The 26,726-nt window shown below is 47.1% G+C and overlaps 1 long non-coding RNA gene across 1 annotated transcript; it reads right to left on the bottom strand.

Annotated features, from left to right (window-relative positions):
- Positions 1 to 2,416: 2,416 nt before the first annotated feature.
- On the bottom strand, positions 2,417 to 23,846 carry LOC125432338. The gene is made up of 4 exons (XR_007244459.1): positions 23,413 to 23,846; positions 17,405 to 17,408; positions 4,370 to 4,383; positions 2,417 to 2,431 (listed from the first exon to the last, which is right to left on the bottom strand). It is a non-coding gene; the product is annotated as an uncharacterized LOC125432338 (long non-coding RNA).
- Positions 23,847 to 26,726: the final 2,880 nt, after the last annotated feature.

Genomic DNA, 26,726 nt, shown 5'->3' with positions numbered 1-26,726 from the left:
GAGGTAGGTGGGCTGAGAGAGCTCCGAGAAGCTGTGACTAGCCCAAGGTCACCCAGTTGGCGTGTGTGGGAGTGCACAGGCTAATCTGAATTCCCCAGATAAGCCTCCACAGCTCAGCCGGCAGAGCTGGGAATCAAACCCGGTTCCTCCAGATTAGATACACGAGCTCTTAACCTCCTACACCACTGGACTCTATGGCATTATACCCCATTGAAGTCCCTTCCCTCCTCAAACCCTCCCCTCCTCAGGCTCCACCCCCATAATCTATAGGTATTTTCTAGCCTGGACCCGGCAACCATATGCGTCACCGTCAGCCCCCTTCCACACATGCCGAATAATGCAATTTGAATCCGCTTCCAATGCACTTTGCAGCTGGGCGGAATAACAAAATCCACTTGCAAACAATTGTAGCAGTGGCGTTGTGGGTTTTCCAGGCTGTACGGCTGTGTTCTGGTAGCATTTTCTCCTGACGTTTTGCCTGCATCTGTGGCTGGCATCTTCAGAGGATTTGAAGCCTTCAGCAATAAATTGTAAAAGTGGAATGAAAGTACATTATTTGTCTTAATTGTATTTATGGTAATAATTTTGTGATGATTTTATGTATGATGTTTTATGTTGTGCACCGCCCTGAGCCCTTCAGGGATAGGGCGGTATATTAAATTAAACTAATGATGATGATGATGATGATGATGATGATGATGATGATGATGATGATGATGATGATGATGATGGTGGTGGTGGTGGTGGTGGTGGTGGTGGTGGTGGTGGTGGTGGTGGTGGTGGTGATGGTGATGATGATGATGATGATGATGATGATGATGATGATGATGATGGTGGTGGTGGTGGTGGTGGTGGTGGTGGTGGTGGTGATGATGATGATGATGATGATGATGATGATGATGATGATGATGATGATGATGATGATGATGATGATGATGATGATGATGATGTGCAGAAGGGGCCTCAGAGCCTTCTGCTGAAGGATTGCTGGATCCAACTCCTTGCTTATGCATGGGTGATTCAACATCAGTCAAAGCTGTCCTTTGGTCACCTAATTCTTAGTTGCTGAAGCCCCTAGTTTGATCTAGAAGACACGCCGGGAGGTCACTGAGGTTTACACCCATCTCAATAAGGTGTTGCCTTTTCAGAATGAGTCCTCAGGCCCCCCCGGCCTCCTTTTCATTCTGGCTTTTCAAAAAGCAGTGTTTTGAGCGAGCAGAATGCCGGCGAGGAATTCATAGGGGGGCAAAGGAGAAGACAGGAGGGATCAAGGGAAAAGACTGTTGGGAGCAAGACATGCTAAAAGCCGAAAAGTCTCTTACAAGTTTTGCATCCTCCATCCCAAGAACAAGAATTCTTTTTTTTTTAAAAAAAACCCACCTCTTTAAAGCTAAGGCTGCCTTGAAGCACAAGCAGAAAAACAAACTCACTTTGGTCCACACCTTTTAAATCATCCCTAGTGTTAGGACCGAAGAGAGGTCAGCAATATTTCATTGGGAAGATGAATTCCGGAAGAGTAGGCATGTTCGAGGGCACATGCAGTCAAGATTGTGATTCTAGGAGAACAAGCGAGTCACGTAGCATGCTGCCGGCCACGAAATTCGGCTTTCTGAGAATCATAGCTTTAAACAAAAAAAGTTTCAGGTTCTTCTGATTGCAGAGTTAAGCCTGAAAGTGTTAGGTCTCAGTCCTTAAGCCAATAAACAGATTGTGGATGGTTGATCAGAAGCATTTATTCAATTAGTTATCTAATAATACATGAATGGCTAATGATAGCTTGAAGACGTTAATGAACATTGGATTTTTTTATCTTGATATAACAAAATATTAAAATTTAAATTTAAGGGAATGCACAATGCTGAATTTTTTTAATGTAAGGAATGAGATATTTATTGTCAATTAATAATCTGATTAAGTAATTTTCACATATTTAATGTATATTATAGTTACAATCAATACCCCACTAAACAATCAAATCTAATGTTAATGAATTCTTTTCATATCTAGGTAAATGTTACTCTTTTTTTCTCCTTATTCTTTAATATTTATACTCAAAAATTTACAAAATGTTTACAATGTTGTACTGAATTTAATGTAAAATCCAAAAATTAGCCAGAGCTGACTTTGCTTAGCAATGGCGTAGTGGCTAAGAGCAGGTGCACTCTGATCTGGAGGAACCAGGTTTGATTCCCAGCTCTGCCACTTGAGTTGTGGAGGCTTATCTGAGGAATTCAGATTAGCCTGTGCCCTCCCACACATGCCAGCTGGGTGACCTTGGGCTAGTCACAGCTTTTCGGAGCTCTCTCAGCCCCACCCACCTCACAGGGTGTTTGTTGTGAGGGGGGAAGGGCAAGGAGATTGTAAGCCCCTTTGAGTCTCCTACAGGAGAGAAGGGGAGGGGGATATAAATCCAAACTCTTCTTCTTCTTCTCTGAAGATGCCAGCCACAGATGCAGGAGAAATGTTAGGAACAAGATCCACCAGACCATGGCCACACAACCCGGAAAACCCACAACAACCAGTTGAATCTGGCCATTTTTAAAATAATTATATATGGTTCTTAACTGGGATTGGGTGTGAAATGGATTTTAACTGTTTTATATAATTGATGGACACCGCCCTGAGCCCTTCGGGGAAGGGCGGTATAGAAGTTTAATAAAATGAATAAAATAAAATAAATTAATTAAAGCCTTTGACAGTACATTTATTAGGCAGACTTTGCTTACGGCGGGGTCACCTGCATTTTACCCCCAGCAAACTTAGTTTGCTGACCTTGGCAGGATGCAAGGCTGGGGCCTCTTCCGCACATGCAGAATAATGCGCTTTCAATCGATTTTCCATGCACTTTGCAGCTGGATTTTACTGTGCAGAATAGCAAAGCCCACTCGCAAACCATTGTGAAAGTGAACTGAAAGTGCATCATTCTGCATGTGCGGAAGGGGCGTGAGCCAACCATGAGCCTGAAACTGACTTCTGTTGGGATTGAACTCAGATTGTGAGCAGAGCTTGGATTGCAGTGCTGCAGTATTGCAGTTTACCACTCTGCCCCAAGGGGCTCTGCCACATAAGTGAAACAAAAGTCAGAATTATTAGGCAAAGTTCATAGATGTGCATAATTCGTGCAGATCTCTGTATCGGGCTTCCCGGAGAACAGCATTTGCATTGCTTGGGCATTTCGTTACCGCCTTCAGCCCGTCTCGCTGCATGAAATGTGATAGACTCGTGTGATCGCATCAGTTACAGGCAGACTCCAGCTGTTTGGGACAGCCTGTTGCCAGAATGCAGTATTTGCGAAACCGGGGGGGGGGGGGGTTGCTTCTGAAAAGCATCTATAACAAAGCCTCGCAGAAGCCAAGTAAGGCAATTAAGCAGCCATTTTGAAGATTAAAGTCACGCTTTGTTTTCCCCTGTGAAGCAGCACCCCCGACATCAATCCCTCCCTTTCTGCTTGCTTGTCCTGGCAAACTTTCATCGAAAACTGAGGAAATAATTCACTCCATGTTCCCTCCCCGCCACAAATACCCTTACTCATTTTTAATCCCCGCCCCCGGCCAGCTCTTGAGGGGACGTGAATAAATTATCATCAACTGACACATGCACAGAATTACGTAAGAGCCCTCCACGCTCAGATAGCCAAGTGATTACGTAAAGCAGCGAAAGCAAAGGACTTATCTAATTTGAATAGAGCCAGAGAAACTAGTTTTGGTGCAAAGAGATTAGTCTTTCCCGGGGAATGCTTTGCACGTTTCCAGAGATAACCAGCCATCCTAGAGTGATGCGATATCGCACGGCCTTCCCTTTAGTGAAAGTGTTGTGCCATAAGAAATGATTCTCAGTCACTCATCCAGGATCTGTACCAGGTTTTGCTGGGCCCCGGGCTGAGAGTGCCTAGGGCTCCCTTCCCACCCTCCCTTCCCTTGAGAGCCAGCATTTTGTAGTGGTTAAGACCAGGTGGATTCTAATCTGGAGAACTGGGTTTGATTCCCCACTCCTCCACCTGAGTGGCGGAGGTTTATCTGGTGAACCAGATGTGTTTCCACTCTCCTGCATTCCTTCTGGGTGACCGTGGGCTAGTCTTAGGGAACAGCAGTGGCATAAGAGGTTAAGAGCTCGTGTATCTAATCTGGAGGAACTGGGTTTGATTCCCAGCTCTGCCGCCTGAGCTGTGGAGGCTTATCTGGGGAATTCAGATTAGCCTGTACACTCCCACATACGCCAGCTGGGTGACCTTGGGCTAGTCACAGTTCTTCGGAGCTCTCGCAGCCCCACCTACCTCACAGGGTGTTTGTTGTGAGGGGGGAAGGGCAAGGAGATTGTAAGCCCCTTTGAGTCTCCTGCAGGAGAGAAAGGGGGGGATATAAATCCAAACTCTTCTTCTTCTTCCTTCTTTCAGCCCCACCCACCTCACAAGGTGTCTGTTGTGGGGTGAGGAAGGGAAAAGAGCTTGTAAGCCACCTTGAGACTCCTTACAGGAGAGAATGGTGGGACATAAATCCAAAATCTTCTTCTCCTCCTCTGCTTGCCATGATGCCCCCCACAAACAGCTCCTCCCTAGTTCTCCTCCCCACTTCCCTAGTCAACAAAGGGTGGAGTGAAACATCAAACAAACAAGCAAATAAAAATCCTTCCCTCATCCACTTGCTGATTTTCCAGTCCTCCTAATTTCTGTACACCCTTCTTTGACCATGGTCCTTTTCACGCAAACCTTTTAAAACGTTTTGAGGCAGGAAATGAAATGCTTCCTCCATGGAGTTCTGCATTGTTTTCACCCCAAACGTTGTATGTGCAACCTCAAACGAACTTTTCAAATGAGCCTTTGAATGAACCCCAATTTAATACGATTCTCTGGTTGAAACGTCCGGACAACATTTTCAGCATTTGTGAAAGCATCCTCTGTTACTCGGATGGCGTTAAAGACCTAACCCAGCCGTGGGCTCTAAACCAGTAACTCGAAGACGCAAAACATATTTTAACATTTATTGAAATCAAGTTGTCAAAATACAAACTAAAATTATAGTGCTATGCAGTTACACACATACAAAAAAAAAAAACCCCTTCTAATACTGCAGTGAACTCCTACAAGCAAAATGTACTAGATGTCTCGAGTCCCAGCAGCATTGCATGCAGAGTGAAGGGTAAGGGAAGAAGAAAGGGAGATCAGCTAACGCCATAGGTACTAATTTATGGCTTTTGCTGATTGCAACAGGTGACTATCAACTGACCAATGAAGGCACACTTTAATCGGAACCGTCTAGACCTCATTAACTGTGAGCAAATTGCCCCTTTCTATGCAAAATGAAACTTTCTCCAATGTTCTCGAGGAACCGGTTTCAGCTGGATTCCAATTAGCCAGGGAGCTGCACCATACTCACAATAAGGGCTCACTTGATAAACAGCACCTGCAGTTTTAAACTCTGGATACCTATGAGGGGAGACGAGGGATTTTTTGAGGCTCTTAGCTTTCAAAATGGACTCTCTCTTGACAGACAGTTGGCACATCCCCCCTCCCCCCCCCACAGGCACTGCATGACTATTCCCTAGACTGTAGAATCATAGAGTTGGAAGAAACCACAACGCCCATCAAGTCCAACCCTGTCCCATGCAGGAACACACCATCAAAGCACTCCTGACATATGATCATCCAGCCTCTGTTTAAAAACCTCCAAAGAAAGAGGCTCAACCAATCTCCGAGGCAGTGAATTCCAATGTCAAACAGCGCTTACCAGAGGTGGGATCCAGCAGGTTCTCACAGGTTCCCGAGAGTAGGTTACTAATTATTTGTGTGTGCAGAGAGGGGGTTACTAATTGGTGATTTTGCCACGGGATTTTTGCCTTAGTTATACCCCTCCTCTCAGCAGTAGCGCGCAGAACTTGAAGCAGTCTAGCAGGAGGTGCACCGGCGTGTGTGGCAGCCTGCGCCTGCGTGCATTCGTTTCCCACCCAAGGACCGGCGCAGCGGCTGCGTCCTTGCCACAGCCCTGCCCAGGAATGCCCCACCCCCGGAATGCCCGCCCCCGCCCCCGTCATGCCCCACCCAGCCCCATTGGTGCTATGCCACAGTTTGAATCACACCATCATGGGAACCTGTTACTAAAATTGTTGGATCCCACCACTGGCCCTTACTGACAGGAAGTTCTTCCTGGTCTTTAGGTGGAATCTCTTTTCCTGCACCTTGGCTCCATTACTCCATGTCCTAGTCTCTGAGGCACCAGAAAACAAGCTTGCTCCCTCTTCAACATGGCATCCCTTCAAAGATTTAAACATACGTATTATGTCCCCCCCTTAACTTTCTCTTCTCCAGAGTAAACATCCCCAGCTCCCTCTCTCTTCATAGTGCAGAATGGAGCATTTGTGAAAACTTTCCCAGAGTGCACCAAGAGGTGTTCTGAGGAGGTCTCATGAGCTGAGGAGGAGAGCCAGTGAGGTGTAGTGGTTAAGAGCAGAACTGGATTCTAATCTGGAGAACTGGATTTGATTCCCCGCTCCTCCACATGAGCAGTGGAGTCTAATCTGGTGAACCAGATTTGTTTCCCACTCTTACACATTCCTGCTGGGTGACCTTGGGCTAGTCACAGTTCTCTCAGAACTCTCTCAACCCCACCTACCTAACAACATGTCTGTTGTGGGGAGAGGAGGGGAGAGGAGCTTGTAAACTCCTTTCAGCTCCTTACAGGACAGAAAGAGGAGGTATAAATCCAAGCTCTCTTCTTCTATGGGCAGAGTACATTGGGGCAGAGGTGGGATCCAGCAGGTTCTCACAGGTTCCTGAGAGTAGGTTACTAATTATTTGTGTGTGCCGAGAGGGGGTTACTAATTGGTTATGCCCCTCCTCTCAGCAGTAGCGCGCAGAACTTGAAGCAGTCTAGCAGGAGGTGCACCGGCGTGCGTGGCAGCCTGCGCCTGCGTGCATTCATTTCCCACCCAAGGACCGGTGCAGTGGCTGTGTCCTTGCCACAGCCCTGACCAGGAATTCCCCACCCCCATCGTGCTCCGCCCAGCCCAATTGGCGCTATGCCACAGTTTGAATCCCACCACCATGGGAACCTGTTACTAAAATTTTTGGATCCCACCACTGCATTTGGGGGTATTACTTGAATACATGACTTGCCTTTTGAACATCAAGATCGATTGATGTTTGAAGTCTATTTGAGGGGTTGCAAGTTTGGACTTCCTGTGAGAGTCCCTTGGGGCCAGATCCGACCCATGAGAGAAGGGATAATTTGGGATTTCTCATCTCTGCGTTTCAGCTTGAAACAACTTTGTTTTGATTTCTCATCTCCCTTCTAAGAATGGCACCCAGAATTTCCATGCATCATCCTGCCATTCCTTGCCTGAAAGGCTAAACTCCAGTTTTCTCTTTCCACATCAGCTCACTGGATATGAAGAGTCATTATTTCATTTCATCCAGCTCTATTCTGCCTCTCCAAACACTCCAGATGGCTGCCAATGCTCATAAACACAACAAAACCATAGCCAAGGGAGACTCTTGGTAGGCATTGCAAAATTGTGGATTCTCTGTTCGGCACCGAGGGAGCGTCTGTGAGCTTCTATCAACACAGACTTTGCTTCTGTTCCTAGATGGATGGTTCCTTCGAGCAAGCAGAGGACTGCGCCAAACCCCTCCAGTTTAAGCCTGGATAGAAAGATTGCAGAGGAGTCGGAAAGACTGAATCGGAACAACAAGGAAGTAGCAAAACAAATTGGTATTTCCTCTCCCCCAGAGAGACAAATAATCAAACAAGGCGTATGCGAAAAAATGCTTCCAGGGAAAATTTAGCAAACTTTGTTACTGTCAAGTCCCAGTCCGAACGACGACTCACTTGCAGGCTTCAAGGAGTTTATTGGATACATGGGCATGAAAGGCAAAGAGAGTTCTGACGCGTTCCCGCCAGAACAAGTGATAATACAGAGCAGACTTGCGCACCCCTACTCATGGGAAGAGGCAGAAACCAAACCCCAGCAGAACACAGACAGTTCTCAAGGATGAGAATAAGATAAGTGCAAAGCAGTTTAAGTTTATACCAGAACTCCCCCTCCCAACAGATAGACATCCCGACAGTTACCTTATTAGCATGAACCTATATAATTAGGACTGAAGCAAAGAAAAGCATTTCGGATTCATGAACTAAATTCCACTTCTATCCAGGGAAATTAGGTACAAACAAAATGGATTATTTTCCCCAAGTCAGACTTTGTTGAAGCTTGTGAGTTCATATATATTTATTAGGAAATGAATAAACCACCTCTTCAGAGAATGACTCAAGGTGTTCACAAAATAAAAAAAAACAACTAATGTGATAAAATCATTAAAAACAATAACAACAACATATATTTGTCAGGTCCAAATTCATGCTTGAATACTTGACTTCATGACTATTCCATTAGCGCTTGGATATTCATCAGCTTGACAGCCAAATGTTTTTTCTACTAATAAGCTAATGTCTCCTCCACTTACTGGTGTTTGCCAAAGGGTAAGAAATTGTGGAAATACAGACAATAAAAAATACAAAAGTTTGGGAACAAAACACAAAACAAAAGGGTTTTTTTTGCAATCCACTCATTATGGGGTACTAAACTAAGATGATTCTTATGAGCGGGTCATTGTGTAGATCAGGGGTAGGGAACCTGCGGCTCTCCAGATGTTCAGGAACTACAATTCCCATCAGCCTCTGTCAGCATGGCCAATTGGCCATGCTGGTAGGGGCTGATGGGAATTGTAGTTCCTGAACATCTGGAGAGCCGCAGGTTCCCTACCCCTGGTGTAGATATTTGTATCTTCTGGTTGAGTGATGGTGAACCTATGACACACGTGCAAAATTTAACAAGCCACAACATTTTGGGTGACGCTCCAGTTTTCATCAACACCCAACAACAACTATTCTACTAGTCTGAGGCTCATTCCGCACATGCAGACTAATGCACTTTCAAACTGCTTTCAGTGCTCTTTGAAGCTGTGCGGAATAGCAAAATCCACTTGTGAAAGTGGTTTGAAAACGCATTATTTTGCATGTGCGGCAGGGGCCTGAGTTACCAAAGAAACCAAAGGAATAAAAATCCGAGAAATGTGTGACCCTGCAGCACCCAGGGCTTAAAATTGATTTTCACCATCCACATCAGCCCGTCATTTGTGATTTTCAGGACTGTTATTGGCGGGGACATGGATATGTAAAGAATTGCTTCTCTTTTGTTCGGGGGAGTGAGGGGGTTGACATGCCAGCAAAGTTAGACATTTTCTGCATTTCTGACACATTGAGCCCAAAAGTTTCACCATCTCTGCTCTATTTCTGGGCAGCCCGATCCACATACCCAACACCTGGCTGCACTGTGCTCAGCTGCTGCCCCCAAAGAGATTTCCCGGTGGCATGGGGAAGGCAAAAAGTGTTCCAGCGTGGTGTAGTGTGGTTAAGAGCAGGTGGATTCCCCATGCCCCCACCTGAGTGGCAGAGGCTTATCTGGTGAACCAGATGTGTTTCCACGCTCCTACATTCCTGCTGGGTGACCTTGGACTAGTCACAGTTCTTCGGAACTCTCTCAGCCCCACCTACCTCACTGTTGTGGGGAGGGAAGGGAAAGGAGATTGTAAGCCCCTTTGAGTCTCCTTACAGGAGAGCAAGGGGGTATAAATCCAAGCTCTCCTTCTTCTAGAGTCCATGGGTTAATTAAGAATGATTTGCCTCTGAAGATTCAGAGGGGTTAATAGAACTTCAGAACAGGCTCATTAGCTTTGATGGTTATGTCACAGCCAGCCAGATGGAACAGCAGGTTAGCCTCAGCCTTTGACAAAACCAGTGCTGTTTTCCTTGGCCGAGACCGTGGAATCTATTAAAGGTCGGAAAGTTTTGAGCACTACTTTGAATGGGCAGGTTCCCTTTGGCTACTAGCCACGGTGAGTAAAGGGAACCTCCACACTCGGAGGCAGTAAGCTGCTGAATACAAGTGCTAGTGTAACCTCAGCTTGTGGGTTCTGTGGGGCAGTACTTGGAATGAGTTGCATCAACAATTTTTAAACAACAAAATGGTTTACTTTTCTTTACAATTTACACTTTTAAAACATCAACATTTAACGTTACAATTCAAGGTCCTGTTCAGGTTGCATTTCAAGTCCTTCTGTTTACAGTCTACTGATATTGCCAAGTCCAAATTCTTCTTTGCAAGTGGGTTGGCTCCTGAAGACTCCAAGGGCTTGATGGACAGGATGCAACATGATGAAGGTTTCCAGGAGAACTCTCACCCATTACAACCACAAAAAGAAACCCTTAACAAGGTGTTAAGGGCTTATAGAAATCAAGGTCCGAGTCTGGTAGCCTTGTCTTCTGCAAAGAGCTCTTGCAGCCTTTCTGCTGCTCTGAGTCTCCACCCCCTTACTGGGTCAACCCATTCTGGGCCAACCCATTCTGGGCATGGGGGTTACACTAGGAAGCAACATCTCAAGGAGGAACTGACCTCTATTTCTGGCTTCTTTACCCTGCCGTTTGGTCTTTCGGGACAGCTGCAGGCCACTGTGTGAAACAGGATGCTGGATAAGATGGACCATCAGGTAGGACTGCCTGGTCCCTCCCTAGCCACAGGGGAATTAGGGTTGCCAGCTCCAGGCTGGAAAACTCCTGGAGATTTGAGAGGAGTCTGGGGAGGACGGGAACCTCAGTGGGGTACAATGTGACCCATCTTATCATCACTTTATTCCAACCGCATTCGCCTGCGGAACGCCTGCAAATTATAGATTGGGGGTAAAAAGGTAAAGGTATTCCCAGTGCCAGGTCATTACTGACCCATGGGATGGCATCACAACATGATATTTACTAGGCAGGCTAGGTATTATGGGGTGGTTTTCCATTACCATAGTCTACACTTTAGAAGGAAGGAAGGAAGGAAGGAAGGAAGGAAGGAAGGAAGGAAGGAAGGAAGGAAGGAGGGAGGGAGGGAGGGACAGAGGGAGGGAGGAAGGAAGGAGAGGAGGGAGGGAGGGAGGGAGGGAGGGAGGGAGGGAGGAAGGAAGGAAGGAAGGAAGGAAGGAGGGAGGGAGGAGGGACAGAGGGACAGAGGGACAGAGGGAGGGAGGGAGGAAGAAAGGAGAGGAAGGAGAGGAAGGAAGGAAGGAAGGAAGGAAGGAAGGAAGGAAGGAAGGAAGGAAGGAAGGAAGGAAGGAAGGAAGGAAGGAAGGAAGGAAGGAAGGAAGGAAGGAGGGAGGGAGTAGGGAAGGAAGGAAGGAAGGAAGGAGGGAGGGACAAAGGGAGAAAGGGAGAGAGGGAGGAAGGAGGGAAGGAAGGAGAGGAAGGAAGGAAGGAAGGAAGGAAAGAAGGAGGGAGGGAGGGAGGAGGGAGGGAGGAAGGAAGGAGGGAAGGAGGGAGGGAGGAAGGAGGGACAGAGGGAGGGAGGAAGGAAGGAAGGAGAGGAAGGAAGGATCTTGAGTCAGCTACCTGAAACCAATTTCTATCAGGACCAAACTCAGGCTCATTCCGCACATGCAGAATAATGCACTTTCAAACTGCTTTCAGTGCTCTTTGGAGCTGTGCGGAATAGCAAAATCTACTTGCAAACAGTTGAGAAAGTGGTTTGAAAATGCACTATTTTGCATGTGCGGAAGGGGCCTCAGATTGTGAGCAGAGCTTTGACTGCAGTACTACGGCTTACGACTCTGTGCCATGGTACTCCTCAGACTGGAAGCAGAGGGCCCTGGTTCTTGTGTGACACCAAATAGGTCTAATGAGCCTTGTTCTTGTCTTGAGCGAACACAGAGCATGACCTGGCAAACATCCAAAACAAAATGGAGCCAGAGCCAGCATCAGCACACATTGAGACAGGGCAACTGCCAGGGCCCAAGACTTCTGGCAGGAACCACTGGCGGTGTCTCTGCTCCCCTGCCGCATATCTGCTAGAGCTCCACTATGCTCCCAACTACATGCACTGCTCAGTGCCGCTGGGAAAAGAGCCACAGGAATTGGTGAGCATGGGCAGTGTGAGGGCACACAAGCAGGCAGAGGAAGAACAAACAAGCAGGTGGGTGGGTGGCCTGCAGGTGGAAAGAAGGGAAGGAGAGCATATGCGGGACCTGGCGATGGGTAAAAGGGGGGAGGAGGGGCCCAGGAACCCTCTGCTTGTGTCTCCTCGAAAATTGGAACCCAGCTCTGTGTGAAGCTGCTTATTGCTAGGAGGGAATTGGCAGTGGACACCAAGCTAGCTTATTTCAATGAAGCTTGCTCTCCATTTTTGGTCATGTTATGGAAGATCCTCTAATAAGGTTCTGGGGAACAATTTTCATAAGAACATAAGAACATAAGAACTAGCCTGCTGGATCAGACCAGAGTCCATCTAGTCCAGCACTCTGCTACTCGCAGTGGCCCACCAGGTGCCTTTGGGAGCTCACATGCAGGAGGTGAAAGCAATGGCCTTCTGCAGCTGCTGCTCCCGAGCACTTGGTCTACTAAGGCATTTGCAATCTCAGACCAGGGAGAATCAAGATTGGTAGCCATAAATTGACTTCTCCTCCATAAATCTATCCAAGCCCCTTTTAAAGCTTTCCAGGTTAGTGGCCATCACCACCTCCTGTGGCAGCATATTCCAAACACCAATCACACGTTGCGTGAAGAAGTGTTTCCTTTTATCAGTCCTAATTCTTCCCCCCAGCATTTTCAATGAATGCCCCCCTGGTTCTAGTATTGTGAGAAAGAGAGAAAAATTTCTCTCTGTCGACATTTTCTACCCCATGCATAATTTTATAGACTTCAATCATATCCCCCCTCAGACGTCTCCTCTCCAAACTAAAGAGTTCAGAGATTCTATGGCCATTAATGCATGCATTACTTACCCCAGTGCTGTTTGCTTCGCAGCGGGTTTTCCCCGTTTTCTTACTACAGGGAGTGTCCTCCCATGAAGTGTCCCTAATCAAGTCAGTCCACCCACCACTTCCGTGTTCTTTCTGTGCAACCTCCATTGGGGGAGATTGCCTGCCAACATTTTTGTGTGTGTGTGTGTGTGCATGCGCACATGCAGAATAATGCACTTTCAAACTGCTTTCAGTGCTCTTTGAAGCTGTGCGGAATGGCAAAATCCACTTGCAAACAATTGTGAAAGTGGTTTGAAAACGCATTAGTTTGCGTGTGCGGAAGGGGCCAGAGAGAACTTAGATGGAGCCTGGCTTGGTTTGGAGCTCTGCAGGGGTTTTAACTATTTCCTGGTGTGGTTTTGCTGAACAAAGACATTACCTTCCATGCTATTAATCAGAGCTTCAGAGAGAAAAAGATGAATTCCCCAAGAGTTAACCTCCTTTCCTCTCTCTGCCTGGCCCCGTTTCTAATTGAGATACTGTTTCTAAATTTTTAAAAAATGTCGGGAAGATCTAACCGCACCACTCCCTATATCTCATCTGCTCTGACCCTAAAGATGAGCTTTTAATAGGTTTTGGAATAGGGTTTTTTTTTCCTGGCTCGCGTGGAGAGAATAAACATTCGCATACTATTTGCAATACAACCAATGGGGCGACGGTTGTGCATTGGTATAGGCAGCCCATAATGCTCACGCAGCTGGGATGTTCATTTGGTGACCTTGAATGAGAGCTACTCCACGTAATGAGAAATACCCTGAGCTAACCCCATCTGGCATGCTATTTGGTTTCTGTCCTAGAAACAAAGCACGTTATAAGAAAAGCACCAGAAAATATGCTAAGTAGCGCAGAGAGTAGGAAAAACTGTGAAATAATTTTTTATAAAGCTGAGGGCAAAGCTTTTGACCAACTCTGCTGGGTCTTCTAGGGGCTGCATAACTTTCTTCGCAGCAGCCAGCAAGCTACCTTAGGGAGACCCAACCCTGCAGGGTTGTTTTGAGGCTACTCGTTGTTTTGAACTTCTTGGTGTGCGCATTGGCTCTGAATTAAAAATGTGCATAGGCATTGTTTTAGCTTTCCCTTTGATGGAGCCACCGCCACTCTAGGGAGAACATGGCTTCAAGCTGCTCTGATCCAATTCTGAATATTCAGCCCGTTGTTTGTTGGCGTGTTAAAGCTGATCGACACACTGAGCAGAAACGTACAGCACGGCTTCTTTGAGACCGGTTGTCTTCAATCCCTGGGGGTCAGATCCTTCATGTGGTCAGCAGAGCCTATAGTTCAGTGATGGCGAACCTTTTCAAGACCGAGTGCCCAAACTGCAACCCAAACCCACTTATTTATCGCAAAGTGCCAACACGGCAATTTAACCTGAATACTGAGGTTTTAGCTTAGAAAAAACCGGTTGGCTCCAAGGCGTGTGTTACTCGGGAGTAAGCTTCGTGGTAGTTGGTGGCTCTGCTTTGAAGCAACCGTGCAACTCTTCCAATGGTGAATCATGACCCTAGGAGGGTTTACTCAGAAGCAAGCCCCATTGCCATCAACCGAGCTTACTCCCAGCTAAAGGATTGTGCTTTAGTTCTTCGCATGAAAACCGGTGGGGTTTAACAGCACTTATCAGGGTTACCTACACTGCTTCCCCAAAACTAGGTCTTAGGTTTAATGCTAATAATCGAGCCCAGCAGCCCAGGGCAGCCTAGATGGGGGGGGGGGAGGATGTGTTTGCACGTGCCCACACGGAGGGCTCTGAGTGCCACCTCTGGCACCCGTGCCATAGGTTCGCCACCACTGCTATAGTTGCCAGCCCCAGGCTAGCAAACTCTGGGAGTAAAGTGAACAGGTGGAGGCTGAAGGAAAATGTCACTGATATTGAAAATGTCACTGATATTGTGACATTTCTTCTAGGTGAACACCTGAAGTGACGTCACACATGCCCACTCTACAGATTTCTCTCTGGTCTCTGTGGTAAAGACTACAGAGATTATGGGTCATTCCCAAAACACTGTGAATGGTTGCCCACAGAAATAACATCCCAGCTTCTGTGACTTTGTTTCCTTCCCCATTTTTGTCCCTGAATCAAGGAATTCCAACAACGATCAATTGCCTCTTGTTGATTAGCCTGTAGTTGCAATGCTAATTGGGTTTTTAATGTAAATTAAGAACATAAGAACATAAGAACTAGCCTGCTGGATCAGACCAGAGTCCATCTAGTCCAGCATTCTGCTACTCGCAGTGGCCCACCAGGTGCCTTTGGGAACTCACGTGCAGGATGTGAAAGCAATGGCCTTCTGCTGCTGCTGCTCCTCCCGAGCACCTGGTCTGCTAAGGCATTTGCAATCTGAGATCAAGGAGGATCAAGATTGGTAGCCAGAGATCGACTTCTCCTCCATAAATCTGTCCAAGCCCTTTTTAAAGCTATCCAGGTTAGTGGCCATCACCACCTCCTGTGGCAGCATATTCCAAACACCAATCACATGTTGCGTGAAGAAGTGTTTCCCTTTATTAGTCCTAATTCTTCCCCCCAGCATTTTCAATGAATGCCCCCTGGTTCTAGTATTGTGAGAAACAGAGAAAAATTTCTTTCTGTCAACATTTTCTACCCCATGCATAATTTTATAGACTTCATGCATATCCCCCCCAGGCTATCCCATTTTTGGTTTTTATAGTTTTTGTAAATTTTCCGCAGTGAATGTTTTATGGCCATACTCCTAGAGCAGAATTCCAACCTGCATGGAGATTTATTGGGTGAGGATACAATCTTGATGTCCCTGAATCATGAGCCCAAAGTGGTGATTGAAAACTTATTGCTTTCGGAACAATTTGCATCGGCAGAGACGGTATCTGGGTAATGGAAGGGTATTCTCATACAGTGTAATTATCACAAGATATATGTACCCAGCCTGCTATATGTAAAGGGCTTTTCCTTTCACTTCTATTGCACTTCATGCCTTAGCACGTAGAGAACTAGGCTGGCTCTGGAGCAGAGGCGTAGCTAGGGAAAATGGAGCCCGGTGTAAAATCTGAGTTTTGTGCCCCTGCCCCACTCATGGGCGGTCACTGTGATGCTGGAATCCACCCTCAAACAACAGCACTTTCAATGGTGTTTAAACTAGAGAGCCCAGATTTTCTCCCCCTGACCTTTGAGGTGTTGGTGGGCAATGGGGGAAATTGTTGGGAGGACTCCTACCACAACAGGAGACCTGACAAGTGTACTTGGAAGTGATGTCACCACAATGCATGATACTCCTTTCCCTGTGCCCCACTCCAGCAAGTCCCCACTAATGCCAGGAACGGATCTGACAACCCCAAAGTTCATAAACTAATAAAAATACCGCTCGGCTAGCTAGTCTAAGAGAGTCAAAACAAAACAGCACCACACGGGTTGCTAGCGTTTTCAGTACAACCTCTGCTTATTTCCTAGTGGCCCAGTGGGCAGATTACAATCTCATCGTCTTCTCTTTTCATTGCTCTCTTCTACAAGCCAACGCAGATACGAACGGAGAAATGGGAAAAGAGAGAGACTCCCCCCCCCACAAATGAAACCTTACTTTGCAGCAGTCCGACTCTCGAGATGGTGCGCAAAGATAAAAACAGCCAGTCGCGATCAATTTTTAAAAAGCAATACAACTAACGGCACTGAACAAAATTAAAACGACACTCGTGGCTAAAATGTAAAATGGTTTGATTTAGCAGCAGATTTTTTTTAAAAAAAACCCCAACTCTCAAGTGAAATGAATATCATTTCATTTTTCAACAGAAGACCCTGCTTGTGAAGAACATAAGAACATAAGAACTAGCCTGCTGGATCAGACCAGAGTCCATCTAGTCCAGCACTCTGCTACTCGCAGTGGCCCACCAGGTGCCTTTGGGAGCTCACATGCAGGATGTGAAAGCAAGGGCTTTCTGCTGCTGCTGCTGCTCCCGAGCACCTGGTCTGCTAAGGCATTTGCAATCTCAGATCAAGGAGGATCAAGATTGGTAGCCATAGATCGACTTCTCCTCCATAAATCTGTCCAAGCCCTTTTGAAAGCTATCCAGGTGAGTGGCCATCACCACCTCCTGTGGCAGCATATTCCAAACACCAATCACACGTTGTGTGAAGAAGTGTTTCCTTTTATTAGTCCTAATTCTTCCCCCCAGCATTTTCAATGAATGCCCCCCTGGTGCTAGTATTGTGAGAAAGAGGAAAAAAAAATCTCTTTGTCCACATTTTCTACCCCATGCATAATTTTATAGACTTCAATCATATCGCCCCTCAGACGTCTCCTCTCCAAACTAAAGAGTCCCAAATGCTGCAGCCTCTCCTCATCAGGAAGGTGCTCCTTCATTATGAGGAGTGTGGGTATGAAACTAGCCATGGACACGTTAAAACAAAAACAAAAAAACCCTAGTTATAGCAATTTCCTGGTTGGCAACCTTATCCTGTTACTATTTCCTGACCATCCAGCATTTGGGTTGTTGTGGGTTTTCCGGGCTGTGTGGTTGTGGTCTGGTAGATCGTGTTCCTAACATTTCGCCTGCATCTGTGGCTGGCATCTTCAGAGGTGTGTCACAGAGAGAAGTCTGTTACACACTGTAACAGACTTCTCTCTGTGATACACCTCTGATGAAGATGCCAGTCACAGATGCAGGCGAAATGTTAGGAACAAGATCTACCAGACCACAGCCACACAGCCCGGAAAACCCACAATTAGCCACTTGAATCCAGCCATGAAAGCCTTCGACAATACGTCCAGCGTTTTGTTTGTTTCGACCGTTTGTGATTGGGCCTGATTTACAGACACAACTATCTGCCCTGGGAAAGAAGGGGAAATTGGAACAGTTAATCGTACAGAGACACCCCCAGGCATCCTTTCCCCTTTTCAGTTAACAAATGGTGCAACCCTAAGAAGCGGTTATGCTGTTAAAAGCCCACCGAGCTTCAGTGGATTTAGAAGGGCATAACGTTGTTCGGAGCCACTCTGTTATTTCTTGTGTACAGTTCAGAAGCTGTTGATACCCAGACTTTAAAGACAATCCATTTGTGTCCAGTGCCTTCACATTTCAGCCTCTCCTGAAGGGAAAACAGAGCCGAACTGCCAAAAAAAATGATGAATCCCCTTTTGAAAGAGCTTCGGAGATGAAGTAAACCTTTTGTGTCTCCTAAGTAATTCTTCGCTTCGCAAAGCTCGTTTGATTTTCAACTTCACATTGCCTTCTGCAACTTGTCAACTTTTTTCTCTCCTTTGCGAGATGGTGGTCTCCTGCAGTAAGAAGGAAACTGACAAAGTGAAGCGGATAACTTCTGCTTTTTTTTTTCCAAGATGGGAAGGAAGGAAGTTAGATGCTTGTTTAATCTAACATCTCTTGACATTTTCAAAACAGAAGCAAGGCGAGGGAGTGGGGAAAGCAGGTGGGCTTTCTTGCAGCTGTAATTGTCTCTTGAAAGAGATGTCAGTCTTTTGCCTGATTCAAGAGGTCAGGCGGAAGAGAAGTGCCTGGGAAATGCTTTTGATGTGGAGGATATGTCTCTCAATGGCTATTAGCCAGGAGCTCTGACTGTCCGGGTCAGAGGAGCATGTCACCGAATACTGGTTGCTGGAGGACACTTTTGGCTGCTAGGTCTTCTGCTTGATACTCATGGGAGACCCCCAGCAACCGGATTTGTTCTCCAAGAAGAAGAAGAAGAAGAAGAAGAAGAAGAAGAAGAAGAAGAAGAAGAAGAAGAAGAAGAAGAAGAGGAGGAGGAGGAGGAGGAGGAGGAGGAGGAAGAAGAAGAAGAGGAAGAGGAAGAAGAAAAAGAAGAAGAAAAGAAGAAAAGAAGAGGAAGAAGAACAAAAAGAAGAACAAAAAGAACAAAAAGAATAAAAAGAAGAAGAAGAAAAGAAGAAGAAGAGGAAGAGGAAGAGGAAGAAGAAGAAAAGAGGAAGAGGAAGAGGAAGAAGAAGAAGAAGAAGAAGAGGAGGAGGAGGAGGAGGAGGAGTTTGGATTTATATCACCCTTTCTCTCCTGTAGGAGACTCAAAGGGGCTTTCAATCTCCTTGCCCTTCCCCCCTCACAACAAACACCCTGTGAGGTGGGTGGGGCTGAGAGAGCTCCAAAAAGCTGTGACTAGCCCAAGGTCACCCAGCTGGCATGTGTGGGAGTGTACAGGCTAATCTGAATTCCCCAGATAAGCCTCCACAGCTCAGGCGGCAGAGCTGGGAATCAAACCCGGTTCCTCCAGATCAGAATGCACCTGCTCTTAGCCACTGCTCTTAGCCACTACGCCACTGCTGCCACTACGCCACCTGAAATGCCAGTAGAGGAAACGGAGAAGGGAACTGGGGCAACTCACTAGCACAGTGCTGGCATGCTGATGTCACTTCTGGTGAAAACTGGAAGTGATGTCATGGATATGCTATGATTTGCAAAAACTCTGTGGTTTTACCAGGTCCTCACCCTAAATGTTTCTGAGGGTTGCTGGCTGCGGCAGCATCAGGGAGACATGAACCACCACAGTTTAGGAAGGGTATTGACAAGCTGGAACGTGTCCAGAGGAGGGCAACCAAAATGGTAAAAGGTCTGGAATCCATGCCCTTCGAGGAGAGACTTGGGCAGCTAGGGATGTTTAGTCTGGAGAAGTGATGGTTGCAGGCGGTGGGGGGGGCATGGCAGGGGGTTGGACTTAATGACCCTGATGGTCTCATCCAACTCTATGATTTTAACTCCTTGTTGCTTTCCAGGCAGCAGTGTCTGTGTGAAGGCTGTCGAGTAGCAGCCATCTTCTGGTGACCTGTAGGGTTTTCAAGGAAAGAGACATTCCAGAGGTGGTTTGCCATTGATCACCTCTGCGTTGCAATCCTAGACTTCATTGGAGGTTTTCCATCTGAGCACTAACCAATGAGATGTATTGTCCACTCAGACTAGCAGCTGCTGTTGAGGGTTTCAGCAGATCACCTACTGACTAGTTCTCCTTACCAGGGATCGAATTTTGGGCCCTCTGGATGCAAAGCAGAGCTTCAACCACTGAGCCTCAGCCCTCCCCTAAAAATGAAACTTTCATGTACTGCATCAGGCCAACAGTTCATCAAGGTCAGTGTTATCTGCTCCGCAGACAGAGGTGGGATCCAGCAGGTTCTCACCGGTTCCCGAGAGTGGGTTATTAATTATTTGTGGGTGCCGAGAGGGGGTTACTAATTGGGTCCGCTTTTCCATCTCCACGCCCTCGCCACCCCGAGAGGCATACTGCCTTTGAACGTGAAGGTTCCATATAGCAATTGCAACTAATAAGGTAACTCCCTGAACTGGGTGAATCCCTTTCAGGTACTGCCATTCATGGATTCTCAGCCTTTTGTACCTTTTATCTCACCAGTCTCTATCAAAGAACCTGTGTGTTTCACCGTTGCTGTGCTCAGATTTGTGAGTTGGGGCATTTTCTATAATGATGATGATTTAGAAATGACCTGGTGCAAAACAAATTTTTTGGGGGTCGTGGTGGGGTGGCTGCCCATGGGGGGGCATCCAACTCAGGTTTTGCCCAGGGCTACAGTTAGCCTAGATACGCCTCTGCCCCCTTTGCTGAGGGGGGGCTGGCGAGGGAACCTGTTACTAAAATTTTTGGATCCCACCACTGGAGGTGTACCTCCAAGGGGGTGGGGGTGCAACTCACCAGGCTGTGGGATTGTGGTGAGGGTGCTCCGGGGGCATGGCGGGGGTATGGCGGGGCATTCCGGGGCAGGATGAGGGCATTCGGGCGGGGCAGGGGCAGAGGATACACCAGTGCACCGGGCACTTCCCCTCCCCTTGCTGCACCTCTGCTGCTCTGACTGGCTATAGACGGACAGTTTTTGATATCAGCCACAGGCAGGGCTCTCTTCCCTCACTCCGCCAGCTACCTTCACTGTCAGAGAATCCCTCCAGAGGAAAGATAAGACACAACTATGCAGACACCAAAAAAGATTGAAAAACACCCACTTTAACGTGATGAACAGAAGAGCTTTTAGGTGAGCAAGCATCTCCTCACAGTGTTTCTGAAAATAATGAGCAGGACTTGGATTTTCAGATATGGAATGTTGGAGGTTTGCAGCGTCCCTGTCAGATATCGAGGCTCTGTCTGAAAGTCTTGGTTCTTCACCAAAAAAGGAAGCTTTCTGATTTAAGATGGCGAGGCATTATAAATTATATCGAAAAGAAGAAGAAGAAGAAGAAGAAGAAGAAGAAGAAGAAGAAGAAGAAGAAGAAGAAGAAGAAGAAGAAAAAGAAGAAGAAGAAGAAGAAGAAGGAGAAGAGTTTGGATTTATATCCCCCCTTTCTCTCCTGCAGGAGACTCAAAGGGGCTTACAATCTCCTTGCCCTTCCCCCCTCACAACAAACACCCTGTGAGGTGGGTGGGGCTGAGAGAGCTCCGAGAAGCTGTGACTAGCCCAAGGTCACCCAGCTGGCATGTTTGGGAGTGTACAGGCTAATCTGAATTCCCCAGATAAGCTTCCACAGCTCAGGCGGCAGAGCGGGGAATCAAACCCGGTTCCTCCACATTAGATACATGAGCTCTTAACCTCCTACGCCACTGCTGCTCCTTCAAGCAGAAGAAGACAATGTCTGCAGAACCTGCAGGGCCCTATTATCCCCCATCACTGCCCAGCTCATAATCCCCCTTCTCAGGCATCCTTTTTCACCTGTGTGGATTTGAGTGGAGGGAAGATTTGGAAAACCCGGATATTTCCTCTCCTGAGTATTTTTTTTTTAAAAGACCCTCGGAAGAAGGCGACGTTGAAAGGAAAACGATCCAGAGTGAAACGGGTTAAGCAACCATTCTCTGTTTGCTTTTTGTCTCTTGTGACACAGGGATGCTGTGGGTAACGAAAACAATAGATGAAGGCTAAAGGAAAGCAGTTGAAAGAATCACAGAACTCCGAGGAAGGTACGGTTTTTCAGCTGTGACATGAAAACTAAACCTAAGAGGAAAAAGGAGGGAGGGAGGGAAGGAGAGACGGCGAGACAGAGAGAGAAAGGCTCCCTCAGGAAATCTAGACGAACGGCGCTGAAGAAAAGTTTTATGGATGCCGCAGACTGTCAAAAAAGAAGAAGCAAATGAGCGGGTTCTAGATTAAATCAAGCCTCAACAATCCCTAGGAGCTAAAATGACCCAACTGAAGCAATCGTACTTTGGTCACATTATGAGACGACCAAGCCCACTCTGCACGGGCCACTAAGCATGGGGTTAGAATGGGGGGGTGGGAATCAGTTTTGGAAGGGTATGTCGCACAGATCCCGCCCCTAAACTGAGTCTACCCCAGGTTATTTCCCCCAAACTAGGTTTTTTGAGAATTGCGCTATTCGCAGGTCTTTTGAAAAATCCCAGGTTCCAGCCTCTTGCACGCGAATGGCCGGGCAGGAGGCGTTTTATTCGGCTGAACTTTCCTTTTTTTTAAAAAAAAAAATTCGCAGCTTACATCTGTGTAGCCACACAGGTGCAAAGGGTGGTATTGTGAGATGTCAGCATGGCTGTGGGGATTCATTTGTGCATGCGTGCATAGCTAAGCATCGGTGGGAGGTAAATAAAAAATATAGACGCGCCTCACAATACTAGAACCAGGGGGCATCCATTGAAAATGCTGGGGGGAAGAATTAGGACTAATAAAAGGAAATACTTCTTCACGCAACGTGTGATTGGTGTTTGGAATATGCTGCCACAGGAGGTGGTGATGGCCACTCACCTGGATAGCTTTAAAAGGGGCTTGGACAGATTTATGGAGGAGAAGTCGATCTATGGCTACCAATCTTGATCCTCCTTGATCTGAGATTTCAAATGCCTTAACAGACCAGGTGCTCAGGAGCAGCAGCAGCAGAAGGCCATTGCTTTCACCTCCTGCAGGTGAGCTCCCAAAGGCACCTGGTGGGCCACTGCGAGTAGCAGAGTGCTGGCCTAGATGGACTCTGGTCTGATCCAGCAGGCTAGTTCTTATGTTCTTATGTTCTCCGTGCGAAGGCGTGACAGCAGCATGCATTGTTTTCACGGGTTCCAATTGCTGCCTGCATGGATGCAAGCTAACATGACAACAGGAAAGCAGGTTACTTTACCCCCCACTGCAACCCGCTTTACCCCCAACTGCAACCCACCATTTGCTTTGCGGAAAGGGCAGAATCACTGGAAAAGACAATAATGCTAGGAAAATTTGAAGGCAGCAGGAAAAGAGGAAGACCCAACATGAGATGGATTGACGCAATCAAAGAAGCCCCAGCCCTCAGTTTGTAAGACCAGAGCAAGGCTGTTAATAATAGGACATTTAGGAGGTCATTCATTCATAGGGTCACCCTATGTGGCATAGGAAGTTAAGTGGCGTAGGAAGCAGTGGCGTAGGAAGTTAAGAGCTCGTGTATCTAATCTGGAGGAACCGGGTTTGATTCCCCGCTCTGCCGCCTGAGCTATGGAGGCTTCTCTGGGGAATTCAGATTAGCCTGTACACTCCCACATATGCCAGCTGGGTGACCTTGGGCTAGTCACAGCTTCTCGGAGCTCTCTCAGCCCCACCTACCTCACAGGGTGTTTGTTGTGAGGGGGGAAGGGCAAGGAGATTGTCAGCCCCTTTGAGTCTCCTGCAGGAGAGAAGGGGGGGGGTATAAATCCAAACTCTTCTTCTTCTTCTACCATAAGTCAGAAGTAGCACTAAATAGCACTTAACACATACACGCACAGGCACACAAACAAACCAAATCCAACTTAAGCAGGAGTGTTCTATTTTGTAATTCATCTGTCCTGTAGCTATGATAACATGACCTATCTTCATAGGTTTCATAAACTTCCTTTCTTGTTTGGCAGTTCAAGTTTCTAGTCCTTTTGTCTCAAGCTCTTCTCACATCTGTCCTGACGCATTTATCGGTGCAGCTATTCATTTCACAAAGCAAATAAAACATGTGTGTTTTGATCATGCGGTTTTTCTTCCACAAGAACCTCTCGTCGTTTTCCACGGTTGTTCCAGCTGTGCCATTTTCGGGACTGCGTTTGCACTGCCGTGTCTTTACATAGAGTTACCTCTAGGTCAGGTTTGTCCAGACACCTCTTGAAACCAAACCATTCCTGGAGCATTGCAAACTATATCAAGGGCTTCCCGCTGAACTTCTTGTAAAGGTTCCTGAGGGAATTTAACTGCCGGACAAATGTCAGTGCGTTTCCTCCTGAGGTAAATCTGCCACTAATGTTTACTTGGGATAATGGGAAAAAATCCCCCTTTGGCTATTGCTGTGATGCGAAGGCAAGTGGGGGCTGAGCAAATAATTGATTCCACCTAGGACAGGGATGCGCAAAATGGCATTTTTGTCATTTATTTTTTATTTCATCCATATTTCTTGCAAGTGTTTTCATTTCACTTGTTTTCCCGGTGATATGTCTAATTCTATTGGATTATTTTTATAGAAGAAGAAGAGAAGAGTTTGGATTTATATCCCCCCCCCTTTCTTTCCTGCTGGAGACTCAAAGGGGCTGACAATCTCCTTGCCCTTCCCCCCTCACAACAAACACCCCTGTGAGGTAAGTGGGGCTGAGAGAGCTCCGAAAAGCTGTGACTAGCCCAAGATCACCCAGCTGGCATGTGTTGTAGTGCACAGGCGAATCTGAATTCCCCAGAGAAGCCTCCACAGCTCAGGCGGCAGAGCTGGGAATCAAACCCGGTTCCTCCAGATTAGATACACAAGCTCTTAACCTCCTACGCCACTGCTGCAGTTCATGGGGAGCTACATTCAGGGCTTGCCTGTGCACCAGGTGCTTCTAGGCAGAGGTGTATCTAGGGAAAATGGAGCCTGGTGCAAAATCTGAATTTCCCCCCCCTACGGGTGGCTGCCCTCCCCCACCATGACCAAACAGTGGGGTTTTTTTTGAAGTCCGTGTATGGACCAGGGAGGAAGGAGGAGGGGTGTGGGGGTGATTTCCCACCCCCATGTGACTAAATGGCTACAGCCCAGGGACATTTGCCCCTGCATCTAGGTGATTGCCTAGGGAACCACAGTTGGAGGAGCAGAAACCAGCCTTGTGACCCCCACCCCCTCCTGATGGTCCCCACAGTATTGCAGTCTGCCGTGGCAAGTGGCAGCCCCAGAAGGTGCTCGCAGCCCCAGTGCACACTCCTTCTCTTCCTTCCATACCTGGGAGAGGGGCAGAGACAGGCTCTCTTCCTTAGGTTACCAGCCTCCAGGTAGTGGCTGGAGAGCTCCTGCTATTGCACCTGATCTTCAGGAAAAAGAGGAAATGATTGCTTCAGGAAAATAATGGGTTGTATTTTTATGGCATTACAGAATCTTAGACTCATAGAGTTGGAAGAGACATAAAGGCCATCAAGTCCAACCCATGCAATGCACGAACACACAAAGCACTCCTTACAGGTGGCTCTCCATTCTTGGGTATGTTCAGTCTGGAGAAAAGGGACTGAAAAGGCGACATGATTGCCCTTTTTAAGTATTTGAAGGTCTGTATTGTCGAAGGCTTTCACGACCGGAATCACTGGGGTGCTGTGTGGTTTCCGGGCTGTATGGCCGTGTTCTAGCAGCATTCTCTCCTGACGTTTCACCTGCATCTGTGGCTGGACCACTCTGGACCACTCTGACAACCACTACGTCAGACTACACAGAGAAGCCATTGAAATTTACAAGCACATGGACAATTTCAACAGGAAGGAAGAAACCGTGAAAATGAACAGAATTTGGCTGTCAGTGTTGAAAAACTCTAGAATCAAGACAGTGACTGATCAGCTCCACACAAACACAGGACAACTATAGATAATAGCAATCAAAGGGAACAAAGACCAGGATACTTCTATTCAGATCCATTCACCTATTGACCTTGCTATCGTCATTGTTACTCCCATGCTACAGACTTCTCTGTGACTCACATGCCAGGCTACTCTATTCAGATGGCCTCACCTTTTGACCTCACAGTATATATACTCCACTTGCTTTCCATTCCTACCATCAGATCCTCTGAAGATGCCAGCCACAGATGCAGGTGAAACGTCAGGAGAGAATGCTGCTAGAACACGGCCATACAGCCCGGAAACCACACAGCACCCCACTATTTGAAGGTCTGTCTCTTAGAAGAGAGCAGGGAGCTGTTCCTATTGGTAGCAGAGGACCGGACTTGCAATAACAGGTTTAAATTATTGGCAGAAAGGTACTGGCTGGATATTAGGATTTTTTTAAATTACAGCAAGGATTGTTCAGCAGAAGAAGAGTTTGGATTTATACCCCACCTTTCTCTCCGGTAAGGAGACTCAAGGTGACCTACAAGCTCCTTTCCCTTCCTCTCCCCACAACAGACACCTTGTGAGATAGGTGGGACTGAGAGAGTCCCGAGAGAACTGTGACTAGCCTGAGGTCAGCCAGCAGGAATGTAGGAGTGCGGAAACACATCTGGTTCACCAGATAAGCCTCTTCCACTCAGGGGGAGGAGTGGGGACTCAAACCCAGTTCTCCAGATTAGAATCCACCTGCTCTTAACCCCTACACCATGCTGGCTCTCAGTGGAATTAGCTGCCCTGGGAAAAGGTGAGCTCCCCCTCACTGGCCATCTTCAATCCACAACTGGACAAACACATATCAAGGATGCTCTAGGCCAGTGGTGGCAAACCTTTGGCACTCCAGATGTTATGGACTGCAATTCCCATCAGCCCCTGCCAGCATGGCCAATTGACCATGCTGGCAGGGGCTGATGGGAATTGTAGTCCATAACATCTGGAGTGCCAAAGGTTCACCACCACAGGTCTAGGCTGATCCCCCAATGAGCAGGGGGGTTGGGATAGATGGCCCTTATGGCCCCTTCCAACTCTATGGCTGTATGATTGTTTAATTGGAACTACTGGGGATTGAACCTGGAACCTTCTGTATGGAAAGCGGATGCGCAACCACTGAACCACGGCACCTCTTACTTGGTTCTCCTAAAGACATAGCTGCCTTGGCA

The sequence above is a fragment of the Sphaerodactylus townsendi genome, linkage group LG05 (assembly GCF_021028975.2).
Source record: "Sphaerodactylus townsendi isolate TG3544 linkage group LG05, MPM_Stown_v2.3, whole genome shotgun sequence".
In the NCBI taxonomy this organism is placed as follows: domain Eukaryota; kingdom Metazoa; phylum Chordata; class Lepidosauria; order Squamata; family Sphaerodactylidae; genus Sphaerodactylus; species Sphaerodactylus townsendi.
This window is presented reverse-complemented; position numbering and strand designations above follow the sequence as displayed.